This window comes from Bubalus bubalis, chromosome 16 (assembly GCF_019923935.1).
Source record: "Bubalus bubalis isolate 160015118507 breed Murrah chromosome 16, NDDB_SH_1, whole genome shotgun sequence".
Classification (NCBI taxonomy): domain Eukaryota; kingdom Metazoa; phylum Chordata; class Mammalia; order Artiodactyla; family Bovidae; genus Bubalus; species Bubalus bubalis.
In genome coordinates, this window is record NC_059172.1 from 83,995,859 (window position 1) to 84,007,332 (window position 11,474).

The window sequence follows — 11,474 nt, forward strand, 5'->3', positions numbered from 1 at the left end:
GGTTACTCTGTTTTGTATTTCTGCCAAAGATATGTGAGACAGCCTATTTCTCCATAGCCTCACCATTAGAATTTATTGTCAAGCTTTTGATTTTTTGCCAATCTAGTGGATGAGCATCTCCATATAATTTTAGTTTGCCTTTCTGTTATGAACCTGTAAATATATATTTCAGGGCCATCTTTGGTATATTGCTTGTTCATGTATTTAACCCCTTTTCCTAAGATCTTTAGTTCTTCCACCCCCACCAATTAATACAAATACTTTTATGTTAAGGATATTAGCCCTTTGTCTATAATGCATTACTTTCTTTTTGTGCTCTTACAGTTTCATTTGTCCACATTTAGATCTCTGATCCACTTAGAGTTTGCTCTTGTGTAAAGTTGTAAAGAATAGATTTAATTTTCTCTTTTACAAATGACTATCCAGTTGTCTGTCCATCATTTATTAAAGCTGCCTCTTTGCCCCAGTGATGTGCTAGGTTTCCATATGTTGTATGGTCTATTTCTCAAGTTTGTTCCCTTCCATTGGTGCTCTTCATGCACCAATAGCACAAAGTTTAAATATGAAGGCTGTATAGTATGTTTTAATGTGTAGTATTAAAGACTAGAGATCTCTTCAAGAAAATTAGAGATACCAAAGGAACATTTCATGCAAAGATGGCCACAATAAATTGGACAGAATCATATGGACTAATAGAAGCAGAATATATTAAGAAGAGGTGACAAGAATAGAACTATACAAAAAAGATCATGACCCAGATAACCATGATGGTGTGATCACTCAACCTAGAGCCAGACATCCTGGAGTGAGGAGTTAAGTGGGCCTTAGGAAGCATCACTGAACAAAGCTAGTAGAAGTGATGAAATTCCAGCTGAGCTATTTCAAATCCTAAAAGATGATGCTGTGAAAGTGCTGCACTCAATATGCCAGCAAATTTGGAAAACTCAGCAGTGGCCACAGGACTGGAAAAGATTAGTTTTCATTCCAGTCCCAAAGAAAGGCAATGCCAAAGACTATTCAAACTACTGCACAGTTGCATTCGTCTCACATGCTAGCAAAGTAATGCTCAGAATTCTCCAAGCCAGGCTTTAACAGCACATGAACTGTGAACTTCCTGATATTCAAGCTGGATTTAGAAAAGGCATAGGAATCAGAGATCAAATTGCCAACATCTGTTGGATCATTGAAAAAGCAAGAGAATTCCAGGAAAACATCTACTTTTGCTTTATTGATTATGCCAAAGCCTTTAACTGTGTAGATCACAACAAAGCATGGAAAATTCTTCAAGAGATGGGAATACAAGACCACCACCTTACCTGCCTCCTGAGAAATCTGTATGCAGGTCAAGAAGCAAGAATTAGAACCAAACATGGAACAACAGTTGTTCCAAATTGGGAAGGGAGTACATCAAGGTTGTATATTGTCACCCTGCTTATTTAACTTATATGCGGAGTACATCACACGAAATGCTGGACTGGATGAAGAACAAGCTGGAATCAAGATTGCTGGGAGAAATATCAATAACCTCAAATATGCAGATGACACCACACTTATGGCAGAAAGTGAAGAGGAACTAAAGAGTCTCTTGATGAAGGTGAAAGAGGAGAGTGAAAACATGGCTTAAAACTCAGTATTCAAAAAACTAAGATAATGGCATCCAGTCCCATCACTTCATGGCAATATGGGAAACAATGGAAACAGTGACAGACTTATTTTCTTGGGCTCCAAAATGACTGCAGCCATGAAATTAAAAGATGCTTGTTTCTTGGAAGAAAAGCTATGACCTACCCAGACAGCATATTAAAAAATAGAGACATTACTTTTCCCACAGAGGTCCATATAGTCAAAGCTATGGTTTTTCCAATAGTCGTGTATGGATGTGAGAGTTGGACTGTGAAGAAAGTGGAGTGCTGAAGAATTGATGCTTTTGAACTGTGGTGTTGGAGAAGACTCTTGAGAGTCCCTTGGACTGCAAGGAGATCCAACCAGTCCATCCTAAAGGAAATCAGTCCTGGGTGTTCATTGGAAAGACTGATATTGAAGCTGAAACTCCAGTTCTTTGGCCACCTCATGCAAAGAGCTGACTCATTAGAAAAGACCCTGATGCTGGGAAAGATTGAGGGCAGGAGGAGGAGGGAACGACAGAGGATGAGATGGTTGGATGGCATCACTGACTCAATGGACATGAGTTTGAGCAGGCTCCTGGAGTTGCTGATAGACAGGGATGGCTGGCGTGCTGCAGTCCGTGGGATTGCAGAGAGTCAGACACGACTGACTGAACTGAACTGAGCTGAATGTAATAGGGCTCATTACCCCCTCATAGCTTTTCATTTTCAATGTTTTCCTAGGTATTTTGTGTTTGTTTTTCCAAATTAACTCAAGTATCACTTTTGTAGCTTCAACAGCAACAAAAACTTTTGGTATTTTTTTTTAGAATTTTATTAAATTTACAAATTAGGAAGAACTGATATCTTTTAAGGATATCCTATCTAAGAACAAAGACTATCTAACATTTATTCAAGTTTATTTTATGCATCTTAAAAATGTTTAAAATGTTCTTCATAGAGGTTTTGAACGCTAAAAATCTAATCATCAGTATTTCATCTTGTCATGCTGCTACTGTGATTATAGTTTTTCTCCTCCATTATATCTTATAACTTGGTATTATTTTTATATATGAAATCTATTTGTTTTTGTATAATAATTTTATATCCTGCTAATTTGATGAATCCTATCACTTAAATTTGTTTTATCTTTGATACATTTGGCTTTTCCAGGTGTAATTTTATGTGATCTGCCAATGAAGATATTTTTAGGTCTTGTTTCAGTTTTTATGCCTTTAATGTTTTTTGTCTTATCTAAGTGCACTGGTCTCCAGTGTAAATATATCAAAAAACTGCAAAGTACAGACAAGGAACATAAAATTTTAGCTTCTTCTCCAAATTTTATAAATTTAGCAAATGATAACTTCATTCAAATGAACTCATAGAGTGTGTACCTTTTTTTGTGTATAACTTCTTTTTCACAATGTGATATCTGAGCTACAACCATGTTGCAGCATTTCCCTACTTTTTCATTGCTTATAGCAGTTCCCACTCCCACCAGCCACATAGCATGGTCCATGTCCTTATAAAATACTTGATATTTTCACCCTTTCTCATTTTAGTCATTCTAATGGATATGTAGTACTGTCTTCTGTTTTTATTTTCATTTTTCTGATAACTAATGATGTTAAGAAACATACATGCATATTTTTTTCACAATTTTGATGTCTTTTGTAATACATGTATTCAAATATTTTGCCCATTTTTGAGTGAGTAGTCTGCTTTTTTTTTTTAAACTGATTTCTGAGATGTATGTTTTATATAGTTTCTTTATTGTGTGTATGTATTGAAAATTCTCTCCAATGGCTTACCTTTTCATTCTGTAAATGATGTTTCGTTGAAAAGAAGTTCTTCATTTCAACAAAGTTCAGTTTATCAGTGATTAATGTTTTTGTGTCTTGTTTCTCTATCCTAAGATCTTAGGATCTGGAGGTTCATCTGTGTTATCTCCCAAAAGTTTATCTGATTTGTCTTTGACATGTAACTCTACAGTCCAGCTGGGCATTTATTTTTATGTGTGGTCTGAGATATGAATCATTTCATTCTACTCCACATGGAGATGCCCTTGCCCCAACACCATTTGTTGAAATCACTTGTCATTTTCCCCTGCAGTGCAGAGCTCTCTTAGTCATTAATTAACAGACCACATATACATATGTGGATTTATTTCTGACCTTTTTATTCGGTTCCATTACTGTTTCAAATTCATTACTATACTTTTATAATGAGCTTTTCATCTACTAGAACATGCCTTCCATCTTTGTTTTTTATTTCCCCAAAAATATCTTGGTAATTCTTGGCTCCATAAATTTTCAAGTAAATTTTATAATCATATATACTGCTTGTGAGTTAATATAAGTTTTTAGCAAAAATACTTCTGTAGTTTCAGTTTGGTTATAATTTTTTAATTGAAATATAGTTGATTTACAATGTTATGTTCTCCTGTACAGTAAAGTGATTCATATATATACACACACACACACACATTCTTTTTTCTTTATTCTTTTCCATTATGGTTTATCTCAGGACATTGAATATAGTTCCCTATTCTATATGGTTGGTTATAATTCTTAACTGTTATCTATTGTAGTTGATTTAATTCAAACTTTGATCTTATTCCCAGACTTGACATTTCCTTTGATAGTCAAAGAAACCAATTTGGGTTGCTAAGAGCCAGCTAATGTTTGTGACATTAAGAAAATATCCTATTCTTGCTGTTATTTTTCTGTTTCTTACCTGAAGTGTTAGCAACCTTGTTTACCTGGCCTAATGTTCCTTTGCCCCATTGGTGACCTAGCCTGTCAGGAGAGAGTAGTAATAATTCCCATGCCCCTACCTCACCCACCTTCCTGTCTTCCAAGCTGTGTAAGCCAGGTGGATTACCCTCCTCTCCCAAGACCCTTTGTACATTTACAAAACAGCCAGTCCAGGCTTTCTGCCAGTTCTGACCCTCACTATCCAACCCCCTCTGTCTCTCCAGCCGCTGGTTTCCTTCCGTCTTCATGTCCACTCCCTACATGACATCCTCCTGTATTCTGCAGGGGTCCCTTCTCCCCAGCGGTCGCACCAGGGAATGAGGAGAGGTGGACAATGAAGGAGATTGATGTTCATTGAGTTGCTCTTCCCTGCCAGGCCCAACTGTGTATGAAAGTGTTACTCGCTCAGTTGTGTCCAATTCTTTTAACCCCATGGATTGTAACCTGCCAGGCTTCTCTGTCCATGGAATTCTGCAAGCAAGAATACTGGAGTAGGTTGCCATTCCTTTCTCCAGGGGATCTTCCCAACCCAGGGATCAAACCCCGGTCTCCTGAACTGCAGGCAAACTGTATCGTCTGAGCCACCAGGCTTCCAGGTGTGTATATGCGCTCTCATTATTCTCATAACACTAAAAAGTAGGCATTATTACCCTTTTTAAAGAGCATAAGATCACAACAAACTGGAACATCGTTAAAGAGATGAAAATACCAAACCACCTTACCTGCCTACAGGGAAACCTGTATCCAGGTCAAGAAGCAACAGTTAGAACTAGACATGGAACAACAGACTGGCTTAAAATCAGGAAAGGAATACATCAAGGCTGTATGTTGTCACCCTGCTTATTTAACTTATATGCAGAGTACATCATGTGAGATGCTGGGCTGGGTGAATCAAACAAGCTAGAATCAAGATTACCAGGAGAAACATAAACAATCTCAGATATGCAGATGATACCACCCTAATGCCAAAAACCCAAGAAGAACTAAAGAGTTCTGATAAAGTTGAAAGAGTGAAAAAGCTGACAAAATTCAGCATTCAAAAACGAAGATAATGACACCCAGTCCCGTCATTTCAATGGCAAATAGATGGGGAAATAATGGAAACAGTGACAGTGATTTTATTTTCTTGAGCTCCAAAATCACTGCAGACATTGACTGCAGCCATGAAATTAAAAGACACTTAACTCCTTGGAAGAAAAGCTGTGAAAAACCTAAACAGCATATTAAAAAGCAGAGGTATCACTTTGCTGACAAAGGTCTGAATAGTCAAAACTATGGTTTTTCCGGTAGTCACGTATGGATGTGAGAGTTAGAGTATAAGGAAACTGAGCAATGAAGAATTGATGTTTTTGAACTGTAGTGTTGGAGAAGACTCTTGAGAGTCCCTTGGACAGCAAGGAGATCAAACCTGTCAATACTAAAGGAAATCAGTCCTGAATATTCCTTGGAAGGACTGAAGCTGAAGCTCCAATACTTTGGCCACCTGATGTGAAGATCTGACTCATTGGAAAAGATCCTGATGCTGGGAAAGATTAAAGGCAGGAGGAGAAGGGGACAACAGGAAGGCATCATCGAGTCAATGCACATGAGTTTGAGCAAACTCTGGAAGATGGTGGACAGGGAAGACTGGAGTGCTGCAATCCATGGGGTCACACATGGAGTGAGGCGTGATTTAGCAACTGAACAAGATCACACAGCTAATAAATGTAGAGCTGAGATTTAAATCTGAATCCATATCTTGTTCTTTCTGCATGACCACACTGCCTCCCATGAAACTGAGGCATGTCCTGACTTAACCTAAAACAGTAGTCTCAAATCCTGGTGCATCTTTGAAGAGATTATATAAAAAAGAAGGGCAAAGTACAAAGGAAACTGTGAGCTGGATCTCATGTCGGTGACTGGCCCAGACAGAGTAAACACTCAGAGGAGAGCTTTCCCGTGGAGAGAGACTTTTCAAATGGTTACAAGGATTCATATTAAACAATAAGCAGTAAATATGGGTGACTCATTGACCAAGTTCTTGTGAAAATTGAAAAGTCAATGGTGTCCAGTTGGTTCAGATAAAATCTATAATAGATAATAGACTAGATAATAGATAATAGAATGGGTGACCACTGGGATTGTCAGGATTAATTCAGTTAGGTTTAATGTGTCCAGCAACTAAAATTATTTAATAATTTCCTATGGAAATTTTTCTATTTTTTGGTTTTCTCCCCAAATCACATTGATTATTTTTTTCTGATTATAAAAAAAATTGGAAATATATAATTAATATAATAAATATATATGTATTTGTGAATATAGTTGCTTTGTTTCTTTAAGATAAATTCTTAGACGTGAACTTTTTGAATATAAAGTGTGGTTATATTTTAAAGACTTGGTGAAAGCTAACAAAACCCTTGTTGAATGGCCAGAGGACATGAATTTTAAAGTGATAGATAGGAAATGCAAATAGCTAATAAGCCCAGGACGTTATTAGTAATTAAATTAACCTTAAGGGACATGTCATTTTTAACTGTCAGAATTTGTTTTATTCATTTGATACACACACACATATATGTGTGTATGTATATATATATTTATATTTGGCTTCAGGACATGTTTAATTACTCCAGTTACAGATAGATAGCACTGAGGCTACTGCCCTAGCCTTGAGGATTCAGTGGAACACAGACTTTTTTTCAAATATATTTTTGAATTTTTACAGTGTTGTGTTGGTTTCTGCCATACAGCAACACATATCAGCCATAATTATGCAATACATCCCCTCCCTCCTTAACCTCCCTCCGCTCCCTGCATCTCATCACTCCAGATCATCACAGAGCACCAGGCTGGCTCCCTGTGCTACACAGCAACTTCTCACCAGCAGTCTCTCTTACACCTGATAGTGTATATATGTCAGTGCTGCTTTCTCCATTCGTCTCACTCTCTCCCTCCCCAACTGTGTCCACAAGTCCATTCTCTTCGTCTTCATCTCCATTCCTTCCCTACAAATAGGTTCATCAGTATCACTTTTCTAGATTTCATATATATGTGTTAATATACTATATTTGTTTTTCTCTTTCTGCCTTTCTTCTCTATATAACAGGCTCTAAATTCATCTACCTAACCAGAACTGACTCAAATTCATTCTTTTTTATGGTTGAGTAATATTCCATTGTATATATGTACCACATCTTCTTCATCCATACATCTGTTGATGGACATCTAGGCTGCTTCCATTTCTTGGCTATTGTAAACCATGCTGCTATGAATACTGAAGGTACATGTGTCTTTTTCTGTCATGGCTTTCTCAGGATATATCCCAGTAGTGGGATTGCTGGGTCATAATGATAGATTTATGCCTATTTTTAAAGGATTCTCCATACTGTTTTCCATAATGGCTATATCAATTTGCATTCCTACCAACAGTGGAGGAGGGCTACCTTTTTTCCACATCCTCTCCAGCATTTATTGTTTGTATATTTTTTGATGATGACCATTCTAACTGGTGTGAGACAATACCTCATTCTAGTTTTGATTTGCATGTCTCTAATAATGAGTGATGTTGAGCATCTTTTCATGCATTTATTTGCCATCTGTATGTCTTCTTTGGAGAAATGTCTATTTAGGGTCTTCTGCCCATTTTTTGATAAGGCTGTTTTTTGTTTTTTTCCTGATACTGAGCTGTATGAACTGCTTATATATTCTGGAGATTAGTCCTTTGTCAGTTGTTTCATTTGCAATTATTTTCTCTCTTCTGAGCATTGTGTTTTAATCTTATAGTTTCCTCTGCTGTGCAAAAGCATTGAAGTTTAATTATATCCCATTTGTTTATTTTTGTTTTTATTTCCATTACTCTAGGAGGTGCGTCACAGAGGATCTTGCTGTGATGTATGTCAAAGAATGTACTGCCTATGTTTTCCTCTAAGAGCTTTATAGTTTCTGACCTTACATTTAAGTCTTTAATCCATTTTGAGCTTATTTTTATGTATGATGTTAGGAAGGGGGTATTGACTTTTCATTAAGAAAATAGACCATGTATTACTAATACAAAGTCACTGCATTTTTCAGGCAAGTCAATTAGACAAGCTCCTCCTTGAAAAAAAGATAAGTAGTTCTCTAGAAAAAAAAGGAGCCATCATTTCTCTGAACCACCCATGAGCATTCCAAAGACGCGGTAGAGAGAGAGTTAGATTCTAGAATGGATGGTAGGCAGGAGCTAGGCCTTCACATAGATGGTGATGTTCAGCAGAGATGCCACAGGAGCCCCAGGCATCCCTGGTCCTAGCAGAATGCTCTGGACCAGAGGTCTGTGAGAAAGGCCAAGCCACACCTCTGGTCCTCACAGACTGACTGGCCTGCATCCGGCTGGCCCTGTGCCCTGTTCCAGCTATACAGAGGATGCCTTCCTCTGGGATGCAGTACACAGGGGCACGGAGCAACTGGGGCTTCTCTTCTCACACAGCCTGTTCACCAGCATCAGGGAAGAAGCTGCACTCTCCCTACTAGCTGAAGCCACAGCGTCCAAGTCAGGGGTTGTATTACAGGTATTGGTGAGGTCAAAACTCCCATGAAGTGAATCTGGGGCCAGGCAGCATGCTTGAAACACTCTGGTGGGTCCCTGCACTGTCCCCCAGAGCTGGGTGGCGTCCTTGAGGGCGAGGACATAGGCCACTGGCCATAAACTTCCCCAGCCTCCGACAGAGAAAACACCCTTCATGTTCTTGGTAAAACTTCTGGCAATATCCCTTTCTCTACAGAGCTCTCATTCGTACAGTGAGGACCTTGCTGCTCTGAATCTGCAGATGAACAGCCTCCAGGATCAGTGATGAGCAGCTGCAGGCTTGGTCAGGGCCAGAGTGAGCTGGAGGGCCTGAGGCTCCGCAATACAAGGGTCACCTCCCTCCTGCTGTCAGAGACACTGACTGGAGACCCATCAGGGCTGTACTCCTCACCCTTCCTCATCTGAGCCCTCAGGCATGGGTTATTGAGTGCTAGCTCCTCACTGGACACTAAGTGAAGGCAAAACAACAGCAATAACAACAAACAACCACCCACAATAGACATGACCTCATGGGGCTTTTAGTCTAAAATAGGCATTTTTTTGAACTATTTGCCAGGACCACGCTAAGCACTTTATAAATATTATTACATGTAATCATCACAAAACTCTATGTGGTATGTATTTTTATCTACTGAATGAGGAAGCAGATGTTCAGAGACTGACTCACATATCATGGGGCTACACAGGCTAAGGATTGAATCTCAGCCTTGACTGACTCCAAAGACCTCACCATTAACTTCTGGGTGAAAAGGATTCTTTCAGAATGCATTTCAAACTATCAGTTCAATGACTGCGTGTTGGTTAGGGTGAAGGAAAATGGGGCTTTCCTGTTGCTCATGGGAGTGAAAATGGATGATAATCTGGCGAGATCATAATCCATCAAGAGCTTTCATCTTTACCCAGAATTCCATTTTTTAACATTCTATCCCAAGGAGAGAATCAGAAATGTGATCAAAGATTTATGTACAGACATGTGAGCATGTGTGCTAAGCCACTTCAGTAGTGTTTGACTCTTTGCAACTCCATGGACTGTAGCCTACCAGGCTCCTCTGTCCGTGAGGATTCTCCAGGCTAGAATCCTGGAGTGGGTTACCATGTCCTCCTCCAGGGGATCTTTGTAACCCAGGGGTCAAACCCCTGTTTCTTGACTCCTGTATTGGAAGGTGGGTTCTTTACCACTAGCACCACCTGGGAATCAACAGACATACCTCAGAAATATTGTGGATTCAGTTCCAGACCACTGCAATAAAACGAATACCATAATAAAGTGAGTCACATGAATTTTTTGGTTTCCCAGTGCATGTAAAAGTTATGTTTACACTATACTGTAGTCTATTAAGTGCACAACTGAATTATATCTTTAAAAAGTACATTCCTTAATTTAAAAATACCTCATTGCTAAAAAATGCTAATTGTCATCTGAGCCTTTAACAAGTTGTCAATCTTTTTTTTTTTTTGGTGGAGGGTCTTGCCTTGATGTTGATGGCTGCTGACTGATCAGTGTTGTAGTTGCTCAAAGTCGGGGTAGTTGCTGTAGCAATTTCTTAAAATAAGACTGCAGTGAAGTTTGCTCTATTGATCGACTCTTCCTTTCAGGAGCAGTTTCTTTGTAGCATGCATGCAGTGCTGTTTGACAGCATTTAACCCACATAGAACTTCTTTCAAAATTAGAGTCAGTCCTCTCAAACCCTGATGCTGCTTTATCAACTTAGCTGATTTAATATTCTAAATCCTTTGTTGTCATTTAAACAACCTTCACAACGTCTTCACCAGAAGTAGATTCTAGCTCAAGAAACCACTTTCTTTGCTCACCCATAGGAAGCAACGTTTCATCCATTAAATCTGTATCACAATATCACAGCAATTCAGACACATCTCCAGGCTCCACTTTCAGTTGTCTTGCTATTTCCATCACATCTGCGGGTACAGCTGCCACCGAAGCCTTGAACCCCTCAAAGTCATCCGTGAAGGCTGGAGTGAACTTCCAAACTCCTGTTCATGTTGATATTTTGGCCTCTTCCCATGAATCCTAAATGTTCTTAATGACATCTAGGATAGTGAGTTCATTCCAGAAGGTTTTCAATAGACTGCCCAGATCCATCAGAGGAATCACTATGACAGCTATAGTCTTATAAAGTGATCTTTCTTAAGTAAGAAGACTTGATAATCAAAACTGGAACCCCTGATGACTCAGATGGTAGAGAATCTACCACCAGTGTGGAAGACTGGAGTTCTATCCCTGGGTCAGGAAGGTCCTCTGGAAAATGAAATGGCAACACACTCCAGTATTCTTGCCTGGAGAATCCCATGGACAGAGGAGCCTGGCGGCCTACAGTCCATGGGGTCACAAGGAGTCCCTTCACTTTCAGTCAAAACTACTCCTTGATCCATGGGCTGCAGAATGGACCTTGTGTTAGCAGGCATGAAAGTAACACTAATCTTATTGTATATTCTCATCAGAGCTCTTGGGTGACCAGGTGCCTTGTCAATGAGCCGTCATTCTGAAAGGAATCTTGTGTGTTTTTTTTTTTTTTTTTTTTGAGCAGTAGAATCTCAGCAGTGGACTTA

The 11,474-nt window shown here is 39.0% G+C and overlaps 1 pseudogene; it reads right to left on the reverse strand.

The window, feature by feature from the left end:
• Window positions 1–8,510: 8,510 nt before the first annotated feature.
• On the reverse strand, window positions 8,511–9,307 carry LOC102390713 (annotated as a pseudogene).
• Window positions 9,308–11,474: the final 2,167 nt, after the last annotated feature.